Raw genomic sequence first — 23,688 nt, 5'->3', positions numbered from 1 at the left:
ATGATGCCAGTAGTCCGGGGAAAACAACCAGAGCAGACAACGATTACACGTGCTTCTACCATGTGTCTTTCAAGTTAAGAATTCGTGGATGTTAGGGACTCCGAGCCGCTGGCCAGGCAATTGTGCATCAGGATTATCCAGGAAAGACTTGCCTGCTCCTTTTTGGACTCAACAGGCAATGGCTCCTTTCAGAGGGAAGTCTACTGCTGTTATCTATGCCTTATCTCCTTCCGATGAAATTACTGTGACGTGCTCCACATCAGCTCCCTGGGAATTGCAGTTGGAGCACACGGGCACTGCCCTGTTGCTCTCGCAGCGCAGCACACCCCCTGCTCTCCTTAACACTGGCCCATTTGCATGTAGTATTTAAGGCTCGGTGCTTCGCTCGCTCACGGGAGGTGGAGGTCATCGCTTCCTTTGCCTGGAGAAGAGGCTCTGACAGCACATTCCCTGTGACAAGCCACGAGGTTGCTGTAGTAGGAAACAGCTTTAATCTTGTTGACTGCCATGGCATGCGAAGAGCTTGGTTAGAGCAGCATTCCCCCTGGGGATCCTGGACTGTGATAAAAGCTGTAATGGGGTGGGGGAACTCGATAAGGTTTTTATAATTTGATTTTCCATTATCTGTTTTCTGATTTTGAAGTGAAGCATCAATTGAGGTCGATCCTTTATGTAGATTTATAAGGCAGGAGTGCTTGGAGCGCTCCAACTTAAGCTAAACTTAAACTTACCTTAAGGTAAAACCCTTTGGTATATACAAAACTGTGAGAGCACAGCTTATCTAGATAAGCTTGTTATTTTTCACTTAATGTCCAAAATGAAGTTGCAGCATAAATAGCAAAAGTTTTGTAAAATGCTCAAAAAAGCGCTATAAAACTACAAGGACAGTGAACATTCATTAATTCAAATATTTTTCAAAGGACCAAAAATAAGCGAATTAGCATACTTAAATACCTAGATCTCTAGCCTGGTGCACAGCAGCATTCCACATCTCCACTAATGATTACTTTATAGGCGTTACAGGGGAAATACAACACAAGTTGCTCAATATTTACAAGCTCAAAAGTACATGGCTGATTTTAAAGGATGAAATGAAGTTTTAAAAGAAATCGGGCTATAAATTACAGGCAAATTCATACTATTGTCAGCTGTTGCAGTACAGTAGACATCACTGGTAATACAGAGGGTCAATAAAAGTGCAGAATGAAAACAAAGCTATCAAAACTGTATTAGTTAAATATCACGCAAGCACAGACGCCATATCCTTTGCAGCTTTCAAAGTGATCTATCAGGCTTCAATATACAGCCCCACTGAGCTTAATGGATAATTTCATTCTCTCAGAAACTAATTTTTGGCTGTCTGCAGACTTCAGATGAAAAACCACTGTCATTAGTACACCTTGTTCACATCACCAAGTTTTTCTTAGCCACTGAACATTTCATTTTCTTTTCAGAAGGAAAAAATTCAACCTTCTGACTTGGCCATTCAGTGACAACTACTTACTTGACCACCATCAGTTACAACAAAAAAAAAATTATAAATAAAACATTATTAGGACAAATGAAGAAAGTAACCCCATCACGCTACCAGGGCTTCGATTCTGCAAACGCACTATCAAGAGTGGGAATCCAACACTCCTGCAAGCTTTTCTGCTTCAGGGTAAAGTCATCAGTAGCATCTATAAGCTCTTAAAGCAACTTATAAGTAAATCACCCTTCAATTCTGAAAAGGAAAAAAAAAACCAGATATTTAAGGCCAAAAATGGTTACTTACAAAAAAAAAAAAAACCTTAAAGCATCAATTTTACAATCAACGCAACGAACTAAACAGGTTTGCACGTAATTTCCAGCAAATACATTCCATCATCAGAGAGTAAGTGCTGTAAATTTAGCCGATGCGCTACACCACAGTCAAAAGAAAGATTGAAGTCTCTGCTTTTAGTGCAAGAAAATCAGCTCAGCCATAATTGTACAGAGCCACTATGGTACTACCACAACAGAAATCTTCCAAATCCTGCCCATTTCCTCCCAGAAACCCTTCCTGCCACCTCCTAATCAGAATGCTTTTGAGGACAGAGGCACAAACAAGGCAGAGACAGGCAGGAAAATGGCCTCAAGACTTGGCACCCTCCTCTATGGTAGGTGGGAGATTCTGAGCAAAATAAAGCCCCGTAAGTAGCCCTTGGGGTTAGTGCCATTGCTCCTACCAGTGCTGCTGTCAGTGCACACATGCAAGCAATGTTGACACTCCTACTGCACATGAATTCTGCAATGGCTAAAGCAAATGTTTTTCCCTGTGAGGCTTACCTTGCACAGCCCCTTCCCCACTCTCCCAGATCCCAGAGAAAAAAGGTCTTTCTGACCCCGAGAGGACTGACAAATGGAGATGGAGAGTCTCCCTCTGTCTTTGAGGTCACCACTTCTGATCTAGCTGTAATTCAGTAATTACTCAGTTCGTATGGCTCTCCAGAAGCATACATTAGCAGCTTGGAGGGGAAACAGAAGTATGACACCATTCCTGACCTCAGCCACCTCTCATCTCCACAAACCCTCTGAGCTCCCTCTGCCTGGACGGGGGGAGGACAGTAAGTGATGCAGCATGGGGGATAGCGAACAAATTTGCAGGTAACGTATGTGGGAAAGGCTCTGAGCACCCCAGTGTTTGCTAGAGGAAAGATGATTTCTGAATGCAGCTGGTGGGGTCCTCTGAGAGATTTCTTCTTCTTTACAAAAGGTTTCATTGCTAATGAAAAGCACTGAACCAGCAGCACCAGGAAGGTGAAGTGTCCGCCGAGTCAGGCATGCAGATTTCACAGACATGGCACCTGTCCCTTCAAGATATTACCCTTATCCTAAGCCCTTCCCCTGTTACACAATTTCATGTCATGCACAGGCTCACCACTGCACTTTTATGGCTTTCATCTAGAGGCCTTTAGATGCTATGGGAATGGGCACTGAAGACAGAGAATACAAAACATGACAGCAAGATCAGGCACCTACAGGTCACGCAACCAGGGACTGAAACTTATATTCACGGTGGGACAACTACATCTTTAAGCAAGTGTAAAGCAAGGGCAGCTCGCCTGTTTCTCTTTCTCCAAGAAAGACATCAGCATGGCTGCATTCATTAACATTTCCTACCTAGCCCCAGGATTTCCCATACCTTCCTCCTATTTCTTTTATACTTACTTCAGACAAAAAGTGCTATATCTGACCCTACACAAGGGAGAAGCAGTACCAGACGTCTCCCGAGGAACTGCAGCAAAGACAGGGAGGGCTCTCATTAATTCACTGATATTGAACTTCTCTCCTTAAGACTGCCAAAGGATCTGTGTGCTTGCTGGAAAGTATTTTGGACAAGCACAGATTCTCACCATACTGACTGTCATGTTTTGGTTGCATCACTTCGAAGCAGCTCCCCTCCAGATACTAGAACCACCTCCATAAGCCATGGTGTTAAGTCCTACCACTCCATTCCTGCAATGGAGCAACAACTGGATTGAAAGACTTTGGAGCATCTCAAAGGAAGGAAAATCACAGCAGGAGAAAAATTAACACACCCATATGAGAGACAATTCTGCTCTGTCTTTGAATACTGCAGCACTTCTGTCCTCTCATCTTCCCGTTACAAAGGGCTGATTCATGAAAATAGGATCTTTGTACCTTAAGACCTGCTCTGCTTCTTCTGCTTCTTCCTTTTACCTCCTGCCAAAAAGCTGCTTCTGGCAGAACAGAATTAGTTGCTGTGGAAGTGATTGTGATGCTGTGGACAAAAGAATCTGACTGCAGCAGAAAAAGCAAGAAACAACAGCAGCTGAACTTTTGAGGAAAAGCTGATTGCATTTCCATGCAGATGCCCAAAGTAATGAAGGTGGAAATAAAACCAGAAAGCCATACAAACATGATTCCCCAGCAAGACTGTCTCCAACAAGGCAGAAAAGACCATCAATAAATCTTCATTATCTGAATTGCTAAGCATATCTAAATAAAAGTAGAAATTCAAATATTAGAACTCATCTCTTTAAGTGGTCTTATATAAAACCTTGCCTTGCCTGAACATGTTTTACAGAAAGGGATTTTTGTTTTCTTTTACTTCTGGTGGCCTTTTACAGAGGTTTCATTTGCTGGGGTGTTTTTTTATTGCCCGCAGGGAAGTGGGAATTTCTGGGCTTAACAAGCCTAAATCCCCATGACATATAGTTCCAAATTTTTAGAAGCAACTAAGATTTTCATTCTTACTTTGCTCCCTGTTGGCTTCCTCCCTGATGCATGCAATAGCTGTTTGGAATCTCAGCTGTGACAACAGAAGAGAAAAAAAAGTCCCTGAAGAAATGGCGTTAGCTCTTCCAGTCACCTTGCTGCTACCGTGCTTCATAGTTCAAGCACATGAAACAGCACATAAGAAGGGCTTGCAGCAGCAAGAGGCAAAAGCAGAAGGCATCAGACTGGACAAAAACCAAGAAAATCTTCTATGTTCATGTGGTAAGAAGGCTGTATTTATATTGTGTAGTAGAAACCTAAGGGTCCACTAAAGATAGACGTTGCATGAAATCTCATGAACTTCTTGTCATATAAACCAACTTCTGCTTTTTTTTGTCACATATAGTGATGTTCTCTGGTCCTGATTCATCTGAGAAGATTGGTTTATTAAAAATATTTTTAAAGTTCCACCACAGTTTACTTATATCTCCTATTGCTAACAGAACATGAGGAAAAACCCTACTTCAAACACAACCACTTTAATTACTTTGGATCTCATTAAAATATATTCAATGCTCAAACACCATAATTCTACATTTCAAAAGATGTTCATGTCTTATTTTAGTGTCCTGCATTACTTTAAAGTCACACTCAAATCCAAGTCGGGATAGGGCACGAGAACATACAGAACTTACAACTTTAAACACAACATATTCAACTATTTATGAGCACTACTGATACATTTGGGGTGGGGGAAAGAAGCGTATTTTCATTCATATCACCTAACCTAAGGATGAAAATGCTTTAAAAGCTATTAGGTAACAGAGAGAGCTGCCCTGGGTTAAGCAAGTAGCATTTAATTTTGTAAAGACTGGACAGACCTATCTTTAGAGAGTCCAAGCCATGCAGTAAAATCTTAAGTAACTTGCTTCTGGTTTCAGGATTCCAGGGACTCTTCCAGTTGCCTATTTAAGTTCAGGTTCAAACTAACACAACCTCTGCTTATATATCAGGGCTTTCATCATTCCCCTTGAAGAGATTGTCTTCTGCGGCTGAGAATCCTGCTGGCACTCACATTTGCCTGGAGAGGTGATTAGGACGGAGGGCCCCCCCTTTAACTTTTCTGTAAACGTGCTCTGACTAATTAGACCTAAACAAAATACTGTTGGTTTCATCAGGGCTCTGAAAATAAGGTCAGCACTACTTCTTAGAACATCACCAGTGAGCACAGAAGCAAGAACAGGTGCCTCAGCAAGCATAGTTCATGTCAACCTACCAACTCAATGTGTCTCCACCGGTTTTAGCAATTTTTAGAAACAGCCTAAACCCACAAATAAGAAAACAAGCCATCCTAACATGAACCCTTTCATTGAGGAGCAGCTGTATTGGGCAGAGGGGGGCTGCAGTCCTCCCCCTGATAACCCTGGCTGAACCCAGGTCTAATGAAGGGACACTGGTTACATTGGTGGAGAGAAAGCATTTCACCGGGGTGAAGTTTCACATCCCCTGGGGTACCTGCCCACAGCCCAGGGATCCCCCCATCAGGGCCAAGCCTCTCCACAGCAGGGAGCATGGCATGAGAGAAGGGATGACTACTCTTCTTTGAAACTAGCAACTGTTACAGTGTGATTCACGCCACAGGCTGAAGATCAAGGTGTGGGCTTACGCCTAATATTGACGAAAAAGGGTAGTCACTCTATTTATAATCAGCTAGCATTTATCTCATCTCTAGAAACAGTAATTCAGCAGCTAGCCTTAAGTGATATGTAGGGGATTTCCTTAACAATCCTTTTCATTGAGACAGAAGTTTAAAAAAAAAAAAAAGAAAAAAAAATGAAAAAAGCAGTGGTGGTTATAAGAAAGGGAATATTTTAACAGAAACGGGGAGGGGGGTTGGGCAGAGAGGGCAACTAATTAACGCTTTCAGCTCGTTCCCCTTCACCACTGCCTGGAAATTCTTTTCTGATATATGCATTGCCTGCCTAGGGCTTTTTAAGACCCTTGCACATCCTCACTGATTACTTCCCCTACTCGGGGAGACAGACTGTCCTTTACCCTAAATGCTTTTATCCTCTTGATGAGGTCTCTTACCCAGCTGGATCCTGCTTCTTTCTCCCACTACAATCTCTGAGCCTGAGAGAAGACACCTGGGGACCTTCCACTTTGCTTAGGAAAGGGATTTAATCCTTTCATATCCTAGCATGGGGCTGAAGTGATGCATGCCTCCCCCCTGCCTGAACACCAGTGGTTACAGTCCTGGGCGATGGATGTCCCCTGTCCCCAGCCGAAGAGAAATCAAAGGAAAGGGTTTTCTCCACTGTTTTCTGCTCTTTCAGAAGTCATTTAAAAGCAGGTGTAGATAAAGAACTGAGGAAAGCCCCATAGGGGACAATCCTGCCATACCCAGACAAAATAATGAGGCTTAAAATCTCTTCCGTATCTAATCTTGGCTAAATCACATCCCCGATGTCCTCTGCCCTCAGTTTCACAGGGTGAATTTTTCTCCTTGTCCCCCACCTTCCAGACTCATAGGCAGTGTCCCTCCAGTCCCACTCAGACACCCCCACTTCTGCCCTCCCTGGGGCCAGAGGTCCAAAGGAGGACACCTCAATGGTTCTTTTGACTTAAACCTCCAAGGGGAATGCAGGGTGATTCCAGGCTTCACTTCCCAGACAAGCCAACAGACAGTACTCAGTGCAGACAAGGATTTTTATCTTCAAAGTCCTTTACAAACTTACTTCCCCTCTGAGAGAAGAAAGAAGGGGGAAAAATCCCTAAGCATCACCATTGTGATGGAACAGAGATGCAAATAACCCTAAAAGTTGTTTCATGCTGGAGCAGAGGCAGAGGAGAGGAGTCCTGCCGTGCAGCAGTGCTTTGGGTTTGGGGTTGTTTGCGGAGGAGTTTTTGGCTTTTACACCAAAGCCATGGATTTGAATCCTATTTCACATCACTACGGGTAGGACAGAGGCTCTTAAGTTGTGGCCAACAGCTCCCTTCTCCGAGGGTCGTGGAGCTGGGGGTCTGAGAAGCAGGCGGCAGTACGTGGGTGTCTTCCAAGAATACACTTGCCTGTTCAGACTGCAAAAGTGCTGCACAATTAATTATACATCTGTGCTACAAAAGATCAGCTTTATAACTGCAGGGGGTGCTATTCATCAGCCTTGAAATGTATTGGCAGAGGACAGCCAGGGTCCAGTAGCTGAAATAAAGAAATAAATAACTACAAAAGCAGGATGTGCTCTGGGTCTTTAGGAGTGAAGTGCAGCAGAGGGACCCAAGTGACCCGGGAGTGGAGAGGAGCTTGGTGCTGCAGACGGGATGCGGTGCTTTTCCCAGGAGCTTCGCAAACCAGAACAGCAGAGAAGCCCCGGTCATCGGGGCGAGGTGCATAGGCAGAGAGAGGTGGCAGCAAGGAGCCTGACACCTGCATGCACTTTTCCTTCCTCAGCCCTCCCCTTTCATGGAGGCAAGAAAACATCACGTTCCCAGCAGCGAGAGTCCAGTCTGAAGTGGCTTCACCGCAGAGCAAATTGAGAAGGACCCCCTCTCCCTCATTCCTTTCTTTTGAAGCCCTCCTTTCCTGGAGCGGGTGTTTCGCAAGTACAAATACACCACAGCGTCAGGCATCCTTCCACTGTCACTCTCCACTATCCTTCCTCCTCCAGACACACACACTAACACAAAATGACGGCTTCCTCAACAGACTGAATGAGCAAAGCCCTCGCACCGATCCTTAATCGTCTACGCTTTACTCTTTTGCTCCAGTCATATTATATCACAAAACTCAAAGCCACCCACCCACTGCCCCCATCTTTGTCCAAAATTTCAAGTGAATGGTAAATTGGACACAGCGAAAAAAAATTGCTGAAGAAGAAGGGAGGGGCAAGCTAACCCCCCATTTCCCTCCTCCCCCCCCCTTTTTTTTTCTTTTTCTTCCCCCCCCCCTTTTTTTTTAGGTTGCTCTTTGCTGGTGCACCCACATTGCTATTGTGCAGTTGTCAGCTAAAAAAACAACCATCACCAAAACGCCCCCCCCCCCCCAAAAGAAGATATTAAAGAAGAAATTATATCTCACAGCCCTTGAGAATGTGACCCTGAGGCCTTGCCCTTCTCCCTCCTGATGTACCCACACATCACGGTGGAATGGCAGGCCCCTCCCCATCCACCCCCGTGCTACTCTGAACCTGCAGAGCGAGAAAAAAATAAACACACACATCCAAAACAAAATAAATTAAAAAAAATCAACAAGGCTTACAGGGCGGGGGGGGGGGAAGCCACCCCCCCACACACACACGCATATGCATAAACCCCATAACCCATTTATGTCGGTCTCGGAGCAGGAGCCAGACTGCAGCGAGCAGCCAACAGCTGGGGCCTTTGAAAAGGGACAAGGCGAGCGGCTCCCCGTGCCCAGCCACGCCGGGCTCCAGCTGCCCCCCGCCGCCCCCGGACCTCATCGCCCACCCTCCCACCCACCCGCGGGCACCCCGGGTGGGCACAGCGGCGTCGCGGGGGCGGGTGACACGCACAGGGCGCCGCAGACACACGGCCGCCACCGCCGCCGCGCGTGGTCGGCGAGAGCTGGCCTCTGCAGGGCAATTTTCCACTCTCAACTTTCAGGGAGAGGGAGAGAGAGATAAAGCCCATTTACTGTACCTTTCTGGCATCTTTCTCAGCTTTCCCTGCTGCTTCTCCCCACCCCCTTCCGATTTATCTCAGCTACTGGTTTTATAAACCGAGAGGGTGGAGGGCGGGGGGGGGGGGGGGAGGGAAGAGGAGGGGGCTTTTTTTTCTCTTCTCTAAGCCCCGTCTGCACCTTCTGCTTGAGCCCGCCGGTGAAGTCACAAGACCGAGTCTCTGACATCACACAGAGCCCACAAACGCCGGATTGTGACTTCACTGCAGGATAGAACAGGGAGGAATAGGAGAGGGGAGGGGAAAAGGCTCTTATTCAAACACATATCTGCAGTAGTAACAAAGGGAACTCAGGAAATGGCTGGCCAAGAAAATGGCTTTTTTTTTCTTTTATAAAATATACTCTCTTTTTTTGTTGTGATTTTTTTGTGTGTGGGTTGTTGGTTTTTTTTTTCCAAAATAAACTTTGTGACCACAATGGAAATACCTTTTAAAAGTGGTCTGAGCAGGACAGACAGCAAGTGCCAGCCCAGGCACCATCCTCCAACGGAGCACAGGCTCCCACAGCCCTCCGGCACCTTGGCCACCTGCCATGGCCTCTCTGGACCTGCTCATGCTGGAGCAGAATGAGGTGCTGGGGTGAAAATCAAGGGGTAGCAGTGGCCACAGGAGAAGCTCTAGGGGGTATGGTGGAGGGGGATTGCAGGGTAAGGACCAAAACAGGCAGATGCTTCGGGTTGTGCTGGAGAAGGCACGCTGGGAAGGCAGCGCTGAGAGCCACTGGGCAAGCAGGACTGCACAGAGTGACCAGAGCTCCATGGCAGAGGTCTGGGAACCGTGGGCCAGGCAGAGGTAATGCTAACCAATGTGCACTTGGGGGGGGTTTCCCCATCTGAGGATCCGAAACCACTACTAAGCTACAATTCGAGTAAAAGGGGTATTAAAGGTCAGAATTAAGGTAACAGTGTGAGGCCTAAGCATGGCAATAGGGTGAGGTTTTCGATTCCCTAGTGTATTTTTAGGTTTTAGGTGCCCTGGGGAGGGGAAGATAGGCTGGGGTAGATGAAAGAAAGGCCAGGACGCTTTGATGTACTCCCAATACAAGGCAATCCTCAGTTGTTGCTCTAGGAGCAAAAGCTGATAATATAAGACTTCTGTGGTCATATCTGAAATAAAGCCTAAAAGAAAAAAAACAGCTCATTAAGTAGCTATTGGCTTAATGTGACCTGGAAAGTTGTAAGATGTGGGGCTTTTTTTGTTTATTCAGCTGGTGCATTTGTTTAACATCAATTTCTCAAAATTTAACACAACCTCAAACATGTCAGTAAATAAGCCCCAAAAATAAAAATCTGTTACTTGTGTTTAAAATGGGATATTTTCTTTCACCTTTTGAAGCAAGGCAGCTCAAACACTTGCACTGTGCTAATCATACCTGAAGGCCAGGAATTTAGAAGAACAAGCCAAGGGCACAGCCACAGCCAAGTGAAATAAAGAAAAAAAATTAAATAATTAAACGGTGCTAATTGCAGACAACATTATATTTATGAAGTTATTGGAACTGCAGACCCAAAAAGGAGACAGCTTGTGATCCTCACAGTGTGTTCACTCCTCTCTCCAAACTTCATCCCTGCCCTCGTTGAGACCTGCAAAGCAATTCCCATCACTGCGCCGACCTGGAAGGGAGGAGAAAACAGCACTGCCATCGTAGCCTGCCCTTCCCACAACCTGCCAGTGCGGCGGGAGGGAAATCTGTACGTGGAGCGAGCGAGAAGCGAGGAGAAAGCGATCCAGATCCCTGCTATGAACCAGCTGGCAAGTACATTCCCAGCTTGCTGCTGCTGGACGGTGGAAGCACCCCATGAGTGCCTGAGGTGCCCCAGAGGGCTGGCAGCAGCACTGGAAGCCCAAGACACTTGTTGGAAACTTTTGTACCCCCGTGGCTCTATGTGCTTCCAGCATAAAATCCAGGCGGCCAGAAGATGCTCTTCCAGGTGGGAGCTCCTCCATGGCCAAAGCCTCAGTTCCCACATCAACTCTGAATACCAGTGCCTTGGGGCATCATCCCAGCCTTGGCAGAGCCACAGCATCAAGGAAGATCTCCCCTGTTGTTTTATGGCTTCTCTGTGCCAGTAGAGCAACAAACCAGGCTGCAATGGAAGGAATAAACTCCTGCCTCTGTTTGTGAGAGGGAGGGAAAAGGTATGAATTGCAAGCAGTGAGAACCCCATCCAATCTCATATCCTTCAGCAAGTCTTGCTACTTGTTTGGCCACAACTTTACTACCATTTTTATACTGACTCCTTTCATCTTTTTTATCTATTTTTTTCCACCCTGCTGACTGCGTGAGAGAAAACCTCCACGCTTATCCCACTCCTTCTCTCTCGGGGAATCTCTCTCAACCTGCCAGTGGGCAGGGAGACAACATGGCTGCCAACGTGCCATGCAAGGTGAGGAGGGGAATGGGGGAGAGAGGAAGGCATGGGCATTTGTTGGGAAGCAGAAAAAAGAAGTGGGAAAGAGGAAGGAATCTAACACATCCACACTGACTAGCATGGGCTTGCTCCAACTTGGCCCATGATGCAATTACCTGACTTGGAGGCTGGCCAAGTCTCCCAGGTTAAGTCCCTCTGCACTTGTGTGAAGTGCTGTCAGAGCTGCTGGGACCATGAATACTCAGGGCTCTGGTAGCATGTCTCATCCAAAAAGGAAAAAGGGAAAAAAAAAAAAAAGAACAGAGACAGGGCAGGGACTGAATGGGCTTATTTTCACACAACTGCAATTGTTTTGTTGATGCGGAAAGGTAATTAAAAAAAGTTCTGATTTCAAACGTGCCACAGAATTCCCAGAGCCCGGAGGCTGCTGCTTAGAGGCAGATTAATCACATTGAATTCTCCATCTAGATATTGCATGCACTCCAAACTCCCACCGCTAATAGCTCTAATATTCTCCTCAGCGTGTGCATGCTGCTGGTGTTATGTTCCAGGAATATTAATTCCCCAACTCAAGCTCCTTTTGCTTGCGCATGTACCCTAAAGGCTTGCTGCCGGGCACTGGGAGATTATGGAAAAGAGAAAACAGGGCTAGAGGAGAACCGGGGTGCAAAGGTACTGGCTAGAACTCCTCAAGGAAAGTCGTTAATGTTCTTTGGATAAGCAAGCCATCCAAATAAAATCTACCTGAAGGCCAAGTTCTTTAAACAAAGACAGCCAACTACACACGCACAAGATGGTTGAAATTAAAATGAGCTCCCAGTGCTGGCTTTGTGTTACCCGCTACCGCTACCCTGAGACTTGCTCAAAATCTCAGTCATGTTAATTGTGAGCTCTGAACTAGCGGTTTTGTTTGTGTCTTCTGCTGGTGTCTTCCCCCAGCCCCTTTTACCCCTAGGCAAGGCTGCATGCGTCTAAACTCTTGCTGCCACACGTGAGTAACGGTGAAAATATGGCAGGTTGTAGTGCAAGTATCCAAAGAGCAGGTAGGGCTTTACACAGCAAGCCCTTCTACCCTTAGCAAAACGGACAGTCTAGGGAGTTCACGGTCCAGCTCAAGACATCCCCAAGGTCTTATTCCACATGGAAAGCAGAAAAGGGGAGGACGAAGGCAGGAGAGAAACGTAATTTTTATTTGCATTCAAGTAACTGCCATTCCTGGTAAGCAGTTCAGTGCTTATATATGGCCAAAAGGCCAGCTGGAAGCTTTAAAACCAATGCATGCTTGAAAAGTACATTTAAGATGCCTATGATGTCATTTTCAAAGCTGCTAAGTGCCCAAAGCTCCCAGCACTGCTCAGCAAAGTCTGCAGGTAGTCACCAGGTTAAAACACAGTTCCCTGAAATTGGCCACACCAGGACTCTGGAAACTACCATGCAGAAGAGACCTCAAAATGGATGGCGCTGGTCATGCTTCCATTCAGCGGGATTACTTGCTTGACAAGAAGCTATCATGGGCATGATTTTCTTTGTCAAGCAGTCAAAATATGTATCTCCGTGTAATGTAAATCAGTATGTCAGTGCTGGAAAATCAAAGGGACTTTTGCCCCTTTTCTTGCAGGCATTTCTGATAAGCACACCAGTACAACACCTGAGTCATAGGTTAAATTGGATGTATAGACCAGCCCATCAGCTGTTTTCATAGCTCAGAACACCTTACCTAGTCTCTGGACTAAAACCTGTAACACCACAGGTGCACGAGCATAGGTGGTGGCCCTTTCCACAATTAGGGCAGGTCAAAGAGAAAAGGCACACTTTTATGGCTAAATACTTTACAGGCGACTGTTGGTGCTGGGAGGGAAAAGCATCAGAACATTTTTGAAGCTTCCTTTCTTTGCTATCTATACAATGCAGGTCTACAATCGTATGTGTGCCTTGAACTCTCATCCCATTCCTTAAACTTGGCTCCTGCTGCAGGGAGGGAAAGGATGCACTGCCTGTGTAAGGCCCTTGGGGCTTAACTCTGCTGTAGTGGGCAGGGAGAGGCATGGGCTTCCTTCACTGTGATAAACCAAGGCATTGGCATCGCTCTGTGTAGCTTAGGTGCAAATCTGTGATCCTCTTTCTCTCTTTGTGCACAAAGAATGAAACTGATAGCGAAGCTGACACCTAAATCCTCACTATTGCACATCTGAGATAACCCTGGTTGTTTTTGTTTTTCAAACTCAAATATATAAGAAGAGAGAAAGACAGAAGGATTTCAACCCTTGTCAAACCCTGTCGCCAGCCCCCTGAGTTACAGATCTATGAACTCTTACATGGGATAAGGGCTCTTTGCTTTTATCTCCCTATGCAGCATGTGTCCTCAGCCCTTTGCAAACAGATGTTTTGCCCTCCAAAAAGGGAAAAGAGGGGGAAAAAAGAGAGACAGCATGAGCACAGGAGAGAGAGAGAGAGAGAGGGAGAAAGCATGAGCAAGAATGCTGTCTGCAGATGTCAATCAGGACTTCAGCCTAGGTCTAACCTGCCAGTCCTGCAAAACGAGGATACATGAATTTTCTAGTTGGATAGTCAGTGTTATCAAACAAGAAAATTGTGAGGTTTAGATTGTAATGCAGTCTCACATTCAGTAAAAAGGCCTTGCTACATGGAGATGATGTGGGACTGAGGAACCTATTCCTAGCACCTTAAGAATTAAAATTTCACTACAAATAACCCAAATGAAATGGTCAAAAATAGTTCAGCATTTCAGACCGTTTTTGTAGAGCATGGTAATATTGGCAAGGGGGAAGTGATTGTAGGTAGAATACTGTCAGGTTTGGGGAAAGCTTTCTCTGCATTTTAAAAAATTATATGAAGGAAAATATTCTTGGGAATGAAAAGTCTAATGATTACATGTATACAGAGAGTGTCATCTCTATCTTGGCGTTTAGCAGAAATCAACTCCCCCACACCAACACCCTCCCCTCCAGCCACCCACCCTGATATTCTTCTTCACCACTTCCCACCCATTAACCCAGTACCTGCAGTGCAGTGTTCAAGTGGGACTGGCGGAGCTGCTGCCGCTGTCATCTCCTCGGAGCTGGCAGTCACCTGCCAATCTCGCCCCCACTTCCTCCTCCCTCCTGCTCCCCCCCACCCCTCGTCAGTGCAGCTTTCCCTGGGGATAGATCACTCTCCCCCCTCTCCAGCAGCCTGACAAATAACTACTGTTAACTCAATAATATCCCCCTCCAAGGTTTTTTAATTACCAGCCGTCCACAGGGCGCGAGACTCGCGCATACAGCGAGAAACGGGCCAGGGAGGGAGGGTAGCAACAGGGCGTCAGAGAGTTTGGGCTGATGTGGGCTTCATGCAGAGAGACTGGCTCCTTGTGCTCCATCCACATGGCACGGCTGGCACAGGCGACCTGCAAACCCCCACGGGATGCTGCCGCCCTGGCCGGGAGCACGGGCACGCATAATGTGCCGCTGTACTTGGGGGGGTGGGATTTGGTCCTGCAAGGGCTGGTGCGGAAAGCTGCTCCTGCAGGACAAGGGCAGACTCTGCTACACCAGCTGAGGAAGCATCATCCAGGACAGCATTTGTCTGTATGGCATTTTAAACGGGAAACAGGAAAAAAAGGGGAGGAGGGGAGAGAGGGAAAAAATTCAGGTGCATTTCTGTTTGTACAGCTTTACCAAATACATCTATCTTTACACATATGAAAAGGCCTTTTTTTTTTTTTTTTGCAATATAATAGTCTTATTTTGCCTTTTTTGTAGTGAAAATTCATTGGTCTGTGGCTTGAGGTTTTTTCTTAGCCTTTTATTAAATGGACACAGGATAGTGAACTTCTAGACAACCTCTCCACCTAGTATTTGTTTGTTCACACCCATTTACACTCTCTTGATTTTTAACAGGTCTGAATAAGGCTTATTTTTTTAAATAATCAGTTAATGAAGTTTTATCTGAATAGTCATAAGCCTATTAGTGCTCAAGTTGTGCATCGAATCCCCCTCCCCCCCAGAGGTTAAACAAGACCAGAAATCCTTTCGTATTCAAAATAACACGCTGGGAAGAAAAGAAGCAAAGAAGGATAAAAAAGCCCAAGCCCCCCATTAGGTCCCTTTTAAATCAAAAGGAGACACTGGAAAAGGGGCATAAGCAAGGCACTTCCCCCTTCCCCCCCCTTCATTCTTCTCCTCCCTCCTTTGTAGGTCACCTTTACTATGAAGACATTGATGCTTCAAGTCTTCATTTGCTTAAATAAAGAGAGTAAGTTCAACACCCCAGTCAGGTAAGCACTGCACCCCAGGCGGGCAATGAAGGGGAAGGGGCATCCATCACAGCAGCAGGGAGGGAGACACCCTGCATGGGGCAAGGACTGGATCCTGACCATATGCGTGGGGCAAGGGGGGTCTTCCCTGGGAAAGGGCAGGCGCTTTTGGGAGAGGACAAGTTTGACGGCATGGCACTGAAAATGTGGGGCTCGAGTGGAAGGGGAGCAGGCGGACATGCTGTGCTGAGGAATGGCCGGACTTGCTGGCCTCTGCACCCTGGAAAGGGCTGAGGGCGGCAGTCAAGGGGGACAGCATGGCAGCCTTGGCCTAGGAACCCTTTGGCAGCCACCCTTCTACCCCCGGGGAGCATCCTGGCAGACGAGAGAACCCCCGCTCCCCTGAAATAAACAGCAGCCTTCCCAATGCTTCATTAAACTAACACAGCTTCCCGCCATTGCCCCGGCAACCGACACAGGCCTCCTGTTTGCCAGCTGGGGGAATTAAAGGCAGCCTGGCAGCCAGCCCCTGGCTGCTCTAAAAGCTCCCTTTACACAGCCAGAAAGCATCCCCAGACAGGGGAGGGGACCAGGTGGCCCCGAAGGTGCCAACTGAGACAGGGAGTCCTGCCCACCCCCACCTTGCACAAGCAGCAGTCCTCAGGGAGCCAAGGACCCCATCACTGCCACCAGCACTGATGCTGGAGGGCAACACAAAGCTGGAAGGCTCGCCAAAACGATCCACAAACTGGAAAAGGACTGGAAAAGGACCCTGGATGGTCCAATAGTGCAAAGGTGAATGGTGCTCCCCAACACAGCATCACCTCTGTCCAAATGCAATCAACAGCTCACATTAATTAGCAACACACTCCTCTTGCAGCCCATCCGCCAGATGAGTGAGCAAATTACATCCTCTTGTCCCTGGTTTACATCCTTTCATCCCTCATTTTCCTCCTTTCTCTTAAATCACATACACTGCAAGGTAAGCCTTAGCATGAGCCCCCTGCTCCCATCAGCCCCTTGGTGGGTGCAGAAGGCGCAACAGACCACAAGCTGCCTCATTCTCTGCTGCTCGCCTTTAGAGAAAGCCTCAGGAAGAGCTTCGAATGGAAACATCTATGTTGTACTGGCCTCAAGCACTTGGATGCCCTCCTGCCCTTCTACCTGCTCTCAGTCCATTCATTCAAAACAGGTAGATGGTCCCTTCAGGCAAGGCAGACACATCCCTCCACATGTCCTAAGCAAAGGAGCTTGTTACGCTGTTCATATCCCAAAATTAGACCTGCTGGGCTGGTGCAAAATGCCAGCTGCTTCCAGCACCTTCCTCCCACCACCATCCCAGGCCACTGACACCCCAAAGGAAGCTCGGCAAATTGGTGAGGAGAAGAAAACACCTCACTTCACAACAGCAACGAATAAAGGAGCACTATTCACTCGCTTGGGCATCCACATCTGTTTTGTCCTGTTCTCCATGACTACTGGCTGTGAGCAGAGGTCTCACAGGGAGGAGCATTAAGTATTTATTCCAGCTCTTGGTTTTGTCAGCTTCTGATGCCACCAGTGTGTTTTGATTCTGCCTGAAAAACTGCATTGCTTTTTAATCCACGGATCCCAAAAACAACCCTGCAAAGGTACCTCCAACCTCATCAGCAGTACCCTAGCTTTCCATAGCTCTTCAGCACACGTTTCATAACAAACACAACTCTCTCTGGAGAGACCCATTCCAGTCCTGCCTCTGAACAGTTTGTATGCTCTACTCCTTTCTTATTTTGTGAGGATATTTAGCTTTGTGAAATACTACTTAGCTACATTTAGAACAATTAAGAAAAAAAAAAAAAAAGGTGGAGGAAAATAAAGAAATTAGCACATTCCAGATTCTGGCCACAGCTCTGCACTGCATGAGGAAGTGGTATGTGGAAAATGTGGAGCTGTTTATAAGCATTAAATAACACTCTCTAGCCATCTTGTAGGGACAAATGTAAAAGAAGTGCGTCCAAGCAACCCTACAAAAATTAGCCCAGAGATCCCACCTCAGTGACAGAAGACAGCACTGTAGTTAACGGCGTCCAAGCAAATCTTGAGCAGAGGGAAATAAGAGGCAGGAAAATACAATCAAACACCTTCCTTCAGTGCAAACCTCCCAGTACGAACTGTTACAGACTGTCAAAGGCAGTCTTTGAGGTTAACAGGAAAAAGTATGAACACTTTGACATCATCCACTGTAAGTTATAGTGGGAAGAATACTGCCTTAGCTTTGATGGGGGATGCAGAGAAAAGGGGACACTTTCAGATACTTGCAGGAGAAACTGCAAGAGGAAGATGTGCATGCAGACCACTGCAGGTAATGACCATTAGACTGGGAAGCCTGGTTAAAAGTTACAGGCCTGCCAGTGCTCCTGATTTAACCATGTGACCTCACAAAAAATCACAAACGCACACAAAAGCAGGTTTCTATTTCTTAAGTTTTTCTTTACAGCAATAAAACTCAGATCCTGGAGACTTAAAACCAAATTCTTTTCTCAAAAGAGAAACCAAATTATGTTTAAATTCCCTCAGCCCCCCCTCCGCCCAGGTAGTGCCATGGTGTCACTGGAGAGGAGTGTCACCTCTCCAACTAGGAAGCACTTGCAGCCTGCTGTTGCGAAACCCACTTTTATTTTTTCCATGCTCCTCACAAATTAAACCTTCAGTCAGGTCTGCCGCTCCTCCCACCTGGACTAGCGCAACTCCCTGCCTTCACATTTTTTTCACTCTTCTCCAGATCCAGAAGATTTAAGTTTCTTAAGTCTCAGAGCTCCCAGCAGATGCAGGTGGGTAAGGAACTCTCTCTTGGCTTAGGCGAAACACGGTCCCCCTCTGACTGCCCTCCTCTGGGGCTGGATTTCCGAGCAGAAGAGATTGCTGTCAATGAGCCAAAGGCACGCAGGGGTAGGGGAGGTGCTGGTCTCCGTGTGCGCACCGCGTCCTCCTTCCTCGCTGCTGCCATACATGATTAATCATCCCTGAGACACGCCTGCTGCTTCCCTCTGGCTCTCCAACAACCACAACAGCGGCGGCAGCAGCAGTTGAGAGCACAGAGACCTCCTCAGGTTCCCGGCCCCAGCCCAGCGAGCGTTTCCCAGCGGGGACCTCTGATCCTCGCACACATCCCTCTCGCACATGCTGGTCCTGCCTCACGGCCTCGCAATTAATCGCTCCCCTCCCCCCATCTTCAAACTCGGCTCATCTCCCACTCCTCCCCCACCCCTCGTCCATCTGTGTCTAATTGCATTTCATCTGTAGTCATTCTCTGGAAAACTCACCGGGAAGGTGTCCAGGAGACCAGCACAAGCTCAAACACGCGCTTGACACGGGGAGCCGGGGGAGGCTCGCTGCTCTGCTGGGATGGATCAGGGCCCGAGGGAGCTGATACTCTCTGCAGCCCACCTCTCTCCTGCCAGCTCCCAGCCCGGGCAGGGGATGGGGTTCCTGCCAGCGGGCAGGGGGCTGGCAGCTGGAGAGAGGCGGCAGACAGCCAGGAAGGGCCGGTGAGAGCCAGCGAGGCAGAGGTGAGACTGCTCAGGTGCCAGCTCGTGCTCCACCGCGGGAAGCGCTTGCTCCCTCCTTCCTCCGCCGAGCATGTCGGCCCACCGGTGGGCTCTGCCAAGGCCAGAGTGGGGTAGAAGCAGGGTCCTGCAGCCAGTGTCATTTGGGGGCTCCCCTTGCTTCTGCTCTCCAGGACGCTGCCCCCATCCCACACAGGCACTCTCCACTTGCATTACCGATGCTCCTGCCTCGACCAAGGCACTCTTAAGCCCGACACGTCCCAGCTGTGTCTGGTGCAGCATGTGCAGCCCTACTGGTCTCACAGCTCCTCAGTTCCACCCCATCACCGTGCTGCCCCTCTGATCCTGCGTGGCCTCCTGTAAAATCCAAATGTTATCCAAGGGCTTGTTCACCCTTTCCTGCGAAAGGATCAACAAGCAGGGCTCTGAGCAGACGGCACAGCAGGCACTGCACACCAGCTCACGCCGTAGCCACTCTTACTTGACACTGCTGGAGCAAGCAGCTCAAGTCTTAACTGCATATGAAAAATGCCCCACAAAATAGTCGAGAACAGCTGGGGAGCCATAAACTCACACCCCTGCTTATTGCATGCCAACTTCCCTGCATCAGCAAGTGTTAAGTGCACAGTGGTTTTACACTTAAAGCAAGGTTTCCTCCTGGAGAGGTGGGCCATGAATGTGGGCTATTTAAGGTTTTAGACCTCAGATAGAAGATCTGCAGCCCAGGGGCTAGGCAAGAGTACAAGTTCATTTTCTGTAGGCTGGAGCCACCTGACTTCACAGATCGCTGCTGGGTAATGTCAAGGTATGGGCTAATGTGTGGCTGCCCAAAAGGGCAGCTTGGTTCTCAACAAGGGAAAGGCTCTCCACCTTTTCTGCAAAGAGTCAGTCTTCCAGCTGTGGGAGGGTAGGAACTAAACTACTAACCCATATAACACCCCCCTTAAGCCTTGTCCATTAGCTGCCAAAACTTTGAATATAGGAATTCACAGCTCTAACGAAGGTGACAGAATTACTTAGGTAAACCAGCAACAGGCCCAGACAAATCTTTTCCCATTTCTTTTCGCCATCAGCTCTGCAAGCAGATCTGCTTCTATCCAGGTGAGCAGTGAGGGCAGGGATTACAACCAGCTAACTCCCAGGCTTTTCCTTTTACTTGCCTTTCATTGACAATAGCTACCCACCAAAATCAGTTCAAGAGCTGCAAACACAGAAATAAGCAGTTGAGTTACCATGACTAACAAGTTACCATTTGCCAGCCGAGTCACAGCAACACTGAACCAAGCAACATCCTGATGGTACAAGCAAACATTTTACTACCTACTGCAATGAAGAAGGATCACAGAGTGAAACTCCTATAGCCCAGATGACAATTTATAAACTCATTGTGGTAAATCAACTTGCTGGCAATCATCTGTTCATACATTTTTCTCTGCCAGTATCATACTGAGTGAAATCTTTTGGTTCCACCAAATGCCACAAGCCAAGTGCATTCCTGAAGTACAATTGCAATGCTGTTTGTGGTGAAGATGCAAAGAAACTACTACATTTTTATCATTTTAAGCTCCTTCTCAATACAATTATTCTAATGAAAAATGCCACATCAAAGCTGCTCATCTCCAGAAGCCAATTCAACACAAAAATATGTAAATGTATCTTGAAATAAGCACAAAAATCATCCTGCCTTCTCTCTCATTCTTCCTAGGTATTGGACGCCGAACTGAGAATTCCAGAAGTCTGGGTTCAGTTCCCAGTTTTAATGCAGACTTTCTGCACCATCTCAAACCACACAACACAGTTCTTTATAAAGCTATAAAATGGGAACACTACTAGTTTTAATACAAAGCAAGGTAAAATACATGCATTGATGCTTGTAAAAAGCTATACACAAAAGACAAGAGTTGCATAAATGACTATATATAAATATACACATCAGATTTACCGCTGCCCCAGAACTCTGACTCTCTGAGATAGTCTATAGAGAAGGGTATTTTCCTGATGCTTTCCCGTTTAAAGAAAACGAGTACCTGTGAGAGAACAGACAGCACTCCATCTGCAGATAAAATTTTATCTGCTTTCAGTGCTAGTTCAGAGCCAGCACATGCTGGGAGTAAACAAAATCCATTACAAGACAACAATTTGTGACAAATGAGAGCAACACATGGACCGAGGACTACTGAACAGGTTCCCCCATACGCAGCAACGTGATGGAAACCACCATCACCCTTCTGAACTCTTGCAGAGGTCAACTGGGTAGGACACAGAAACTTACCTGTTCTCTCACTGCTAGCAGCACTCTGCTCCATGTCAACACACATCCTCCAAGCTGGCAGAGGAAGTTTTCACTGGCATTGTCTGAACTGTATCGTTACAGTGCAATGACTGACAACCCTGTCTCATCAGCACAGAATTCTCCTTATCAGAGAAAGGATGCACAAAAGGGAAAGAGAATTACGTACACACGAGCAGTGTTTCTCCGATGCTCAGCATAAAAATCTAATCAAAATTGTACCAGAATGGTGATGTGAAAAGCACCCTGCCAAGTCAGTAATAAATATAAAATTCATATCTTATATTTCCACAATGTATCACCTCTCATTCTGCAGTACTTTACGCATTGTTGAGACTCGGATGAATCCCCAAATCAGAACAGATTTGTACAGGAATCTAACATTTTTGTTGGCTTCACATTCATTCAAATTACAGCCTTAAGCGAGAGTAGGATAACAGGCACTTAAAATGGCCCCTTGAATGCGGCAGCAGCCATTTTAAATGGGGCCAAACTCCTTCCAGCCGCCAGACTCATTTCCTGAAGATCATCCTCCACCCACCCTCCGTCCTTCTCATTCCCTGAGCCCTGTACTCGGTCCTGTTTCCCTTCCCATCCACTCTGTGGCAGAGAGAAGACAAAGTGGTATTTTTAGGGTGCATAAACAGCAGGTTGTCCCCAGTAGGCCCCATTGATGATATCCTAACTCCAAACACAAACCATCTAATTTTGGCGATTGCAGCCACTGGGACCTTGGCAAGCCTCAGCATAGAAGACAATAAACCCCTATCTTCTGGGCTTTCACCCTTCCCAAGCAATACCACTGCACAGGTATTGTGCACAGCATGTGCAGAGATCAAGAACTCTGCAAGAGTTGAGCAGTCAGCAATAGTAACAGCTTTTCCTTTTTCTGAAGACCGTGTGAATTGGGAGAGAAGTAGAGGTGACAAGGAGTGAAAAGTCATAGTCCACCTCCCCACCCCTGCCTTCCCCTCCCTCACCCCCTCCCCAGTGGCTCGTTATCTTAACACCCATCACCAAATCCTTCCTGACAGATGCATTTGCCAAGGACTCTGATGGGAACACTGAGCAGTGCCATTCCTTCTCATCCTATCAAGAGGGCTATACTACGAAACTGTGTCCATATTAGGCCCAAAGTTTTCACCTTTTGAAAGACAGATGCATAAAAGGCAGGAGGTGTTAGAAACCCTGAGGAACGCAACAAGTATGTACCTTAAGATAGAAATGCTGATTGTAGTCCTTCAAGCATCATGCAATAGATGATTACTGCATGTCTAAGCAGAGAAAGCATCTTCTAAACGCTCAGCTAACACTAAGGTGCCTAAACAAATGCTAGGTTTTCATGACTGCTCAAAAGCCTTCAGCAATGGGTGTTAGGTTTTAAATTTTGGCGTTTCTTCTAAGAGCCACAGATGATCTCAAACTCCTCTGCCTCATCACTAGTGGTAGCACAGCTAACTAGGGATGGCAGCAGGGAAATGCATTGCAAGGTTTTCCTTTTGTCAGTAAGGTTTTGAAGTTCTTCATATTTTTCATACTCATATCTATTTACTTCTTGGGGCACTGCCTACAAATCAAGTTGGAAGGAAAAACCCCTTGGAAGCCACAATAATATGAATGGTTTAAAGTAGTCCATCCAAAGAAGGAAAAAGGGGCTACTAATACTTGCTTCCAAAATGAATTACATTATATAGGTAGGAGTCTTCTGTAGTTCCAAGTACATATCTGTTTCTACACTGATGAAATCAGGACAGTTATTTCACCTCTGGAAGCAGAAACACAGCTGCAGCATATGCAAGAATCAGTTCCTGACATTAAAAAACCCCCAGACCATTCCACAATGTCATTTAGCTTTACAACAGGACGATAAACTATGCAACATTTGTCTTCCTTTTTCTAGTATAGATAAGGCCCTAGAACAGCATCACCCAAACTGTGGTGCACAGGTCACTACTGGCCTGTGAAGCACAGCAGGCGGTCCATGCAGGCACTATCTGCAAACAACACTCTGCAAAGCCACGGCACCCAGTAAACTGCCCATCCATTGCCCTGTGTCATTTTTCTCATTATAAACACTGAATGTTTTTATGCATATACAACAGATAAGCGTTTAAATCTAAATGTAAAACATTACCCAGAGTGCATCTGTTTTGACCAAAGGCAAGAGAGAGTATGAGACCCTTCCTCAGAGAAGCAGCTATCACAACTGAAACATCAGATGTGTTTGGTACTCAGAGCCACTGCAATGACACAGGCATAGGAGATGTAGGAGTTTCCTGGAGAAGACTTTTGTAACAGAGCTACTTCTGTGTACAGGTGGGCACTGCT

The 23,688-nt window shown here is 46.7% G+C and overlaps 1 protein-coding gene across 6 annotated transcripts in view; it reads right to left on the bottom strand.

The window, feature by feature from the left end:
- TCF20 (transcription factor 20) overlaps positions 1-23,688 on the bottom strand; it is a 130,791-nt gene that overhangs the window by 67,505 nt on the left and 39,598 nt on the right. The window contains exon 1 of one of the 6 annotated variants that reach the window (XM_032689139.1): positions 8,860-9,012. The exons of the other annotated variants lie outside the window; for them this stretch is intronic. The gene's annotated coding sequence lies outside the window, so the exon portion shown is untranslated. Of the gene's footprint in view, positions 1-8,859; positions 9,013-23,688 lie in introns of those variants that run through there. 6 annotated transcript variants of the gene reach the window in all.

This window comes from Chiroxiphia lanceolata, chromosome 5 (assembly GCF_009829145.1).
Source record: "Chiroxiphia lanceolata isolate bChiLan1 chromosome 5, bChiLan1.pri, whole genome shotgun sequence".
Classification (NCBI taxonomy): Eukaryota; Metazoa; Chordata; class Aves; order Passeriformes; family Pipridae; genus Chiroxiphia; species Chiroxiphia lanceolata.
This window is presented reverse-complemented; position numbering and strand designations above follow the sequence as displayed.